Below are 3,182 nucleotides of genomic sequence, written 5' to 3'. Positions count from 1 at the left end.
AGGACACGCTCAACAAGCCAGGAAGTACCACTGCATCGGGGGTGGCTTGCCTGAAGAAGACCGCCACTGCCGGAGCCATCTCAGAGCTCGCGGAGAGCCGCCTGAGGAGCGGCACAGGTAGGAGGGACCGGGCAGGCGGGACCCGGCAGGCCTTCAGTCCTGGCCACATGGAAGCACTTCAGTGACCCATGACCCATCCAGTCCTTCCCTCGTCAGGTATTTCTTGACCACTTACCCTGTGCCGGACCTGTTTTAGGCAGATGATGTCACTGCCCACAGGGAGTTTACATCTAGAGTGGGGAGACCGATGAGAAACAAAAGGTAACTGGGTGTGCTGTGGTTTCTTTGGTCCCTCCAGAGGTCCATTTGTTACCATGCGTGTGTGAAATCCTGACATGCAGGCAGGGCGGTGTATGTTGTGAGGCTGTCTGGATGCAGAATGCATTAGAGAAATAAATGAACCCTGTCAATCCGTTGCAGAGGTGGATGTCTAATATTTGTACTGAACCCTATGGAAAGCTGGCAAGAGCCTCGCCCAGCAGCTGTGGAAGGCTGCTCAGAGTGACTTGGATGGCAGTGGCAGCTGGAAGCTGTGAACCTTCTCAGTGTTACTCATTTTTTGAGAATCCGAAAAGGTTTTTCAATCATTTTATTTGAGTTCAGAGCATGTGAAACATGCAATATCAAAGAATTTGTTTAATTTTCTCTTTGCGCATATAGATAATAACTCTAAGCTTTCATGGTCTAACTCTTACAGTGCAGCCCTCAGTGTATTGCTACATTGTCTAAGATGGGAAAAATAACTGAAATACATCATTATTAATTTTTAATGTGTTGAAGGGTAGTACACTTATAATTTTTGTGCTTTTTTCATAAAAGTCACATTCAGGCTAGATCTCAAAAGGTATATTTTAATTTATTCGGTTTTCAAAAAGTTGAATCTGTGAAGACTATATGTGGCTTTCTTTTATTGGATATAAGGGGAATCGCCTGGTTTTTCTATATAATGGCTTTACCATTGTAAACACTGATATTGTACTAAACATACACACACACACTTGGTTTTTAAAATACGGTAAACAAAAGTACCATTTATTTTTATCAAGCCAGCCTAACACTGATTCCAAAAGTTAATAAAGCCCCACTCAAAAAAAGACAGACTGGGAGGAGCCTAGGGGCAGGGTGGGAAGGAGGACCAGCCGAGTCCCGGATGTGGTGAGTGTGGTGTGTCCCCAGGTGCAGGAAGGTGGCGAAGGGAGGTGAATCCCAGCGGATAGAGGGAGGAAAAGGGTGGGAGGAGAAAAAGGTGGGAGGAGGACCAGGTGGGAGAGTGGCAGTTCACTCAGGACCCAGCGGGGGCAGCACGATGAGGTGGGTCACAGTGTTCCTGAACGGCAGCCCTAAGAACAGAAAGGTGGTTGCTGTGTATGGAACTTTATCTGATTTGCTTTCTGTGGTCAGCAGTAAACTCAGCATAAAAGCCACCAGTGTATATAATGGGAAAGGTGGGCTGATTGATGATATTGCTTTGATCAGGGATGATGATATTTTGTGTGTGGAGGAGAGCCATTTATTGATCCTCACACAGATTCTAAGCCACATGAGGGATTGTCAGGATTCCACACAGACTGGCTAACATTAAATGTTGGAGGGCGGTACTTTACAACCACACAGAGCACTTTAGCGAATAAAGACCCTGACAGTATGCTGGCCCATGTGTTTAAGGACAAAGGTGTCTGGGAAATAAGCAAGATCATAGAGGAGCTTTCTTAATTGACCGAAGTCCTGAGTACTTTGAACCCATTTTGAACTACTTGCGTCATGGATAACTTATTGTAAATGATGGCATTCATTTATTGGATGTGTTAGAAGAAGCAAGATTTTTTGGTATTTACTCATTGATTGAACACCTAGAAGTGGCAATAAAGAATTCTCAACCACCGGAGGATCATTTACAATATCCCGAAAGGAATTTGTCTGATTTTTGCTAGCAACTCCAACCAAGTCAGAACTGCGATGCCAGGGTTTGAACTTAAGTGGTGCTGATCTTTCTCGTTTGGACCTTCGATACATTAACTTCAAAACAGCCAATTTAAGCTGCTGCAGTGTTGCACATGCAAATCTTTGCTGTTTAAGTCTTGAACAAGCTGATCTCCCTGGATCAGTGCTTGACTGTGCAAATCTCCAGGGAGTCAAGATACTCTGTTCTAATGTAGAAGGAGCATCCCTGAAACTGTGTAATTTTGAGGATCCTTCTGGTCTTTTTTTTTTTTTTGAGACGGAGTCTCACTCTGTCCACCAGGCTGGAGTGCAGTGGCGCGATCTTGGCTCACTGCAAGCGCCGCCTCCTGGGTTCACGCCATTCTCCTGCCTCAGCCTCCCTAGTAGCTGGGACTACAGGCGCCCGCCACCGCGCCCGGCTAATTTTTTTGTATTTTTAGTAGAGACGGGGTTTCACCGTGGTCTCGATCTCCTGACCTTGTGAGCCGCCCGCCTCAGCCTCCCAAAGTGCTGGGATTACAGGCGTGAGCCACTGCGCCTGGCTGATCCTTCTGGTCTTAAAGCCAATTTAGAAGGTGCTAACCTCAAAGGTGGGGATATGGAAGAAAGTCACGTGACAGGAATTAACCTGAGAGTGGCTACCTTAAAAAATGCAACGTTGAAGAACTGTAACCTCAGAGGAGCAACTCTGGCAGGAACTGATTTAGAGAATTGTGATCTGTCTTGGGTGTGATCTTCAAGAAGCCAAGGAGAGGGTCCAACATGAAGGGAGCTAGATTTGAAGAGATGCTGACACCACTACACATGTCACAAAGTGTCATATGAGAATTTTAGGGGCCAGAGGAAGATGTACAAGATGAAAATGTTTTCCTTATCACTTTTCTTTCTCCACCCTCTCAGTTGTCTAGAAGAAATAACACTAAGGAAATTAAAAAAAAAAAAAACATTTAGAGGATTATGCTTGTTCTCAGTGGTGCATAGGGCAAAAAATTGATTTTTTTTCCATATTCTTATTTTTTTTTTTGAGATGGAGTCTTACTCTGTCTCCCAGGCTAGAGTGCAGTGGCATGATCTCAGCTTACTGCAAGCTCCGCCTCCCGGGTTCATGCCATTCTCCTGCATCAGACTCCCTAGTAGCTGGGACTACAGGTGCCCGCCACCACGCCTCGCTGATTTTTTTG

The 3,182-nt window shown here is 45.5% G+C and overlaps 1 pseudogene; it reads left to right on the top strand.

Moving 5' to 3' along the window:
* On the top strand, nucleotides 1-2,978 carry LOC113223456 (annotated as a pseudogene).
* The last annotated feature ends 204 nt before the right edge of the window (nucleotides 2,979-3,182 follow it).

The sequence above is a fragment of the Piliocolobus tephrosceles genome, unplaced genomic scaffold (genome assembly GCF_002776525.5).
Source record: "Piliocolobus tephrosceles isolate RC106 unplaced genomic scaffold, ASM277652v3 unscaffolded_41422, whole genome shotgun sequence".
Classification (NCBI taxonomy): domain Eukaryota; kingdom Metazoa; phylum Chordata; class Mammalia; order Primates; family Cercopithecidae; genus Piliocolobus; species Piliocolobus tephrosceles.
This window is presented reverse-complemented; position numbering and strand designations above follow the sequence as displayed.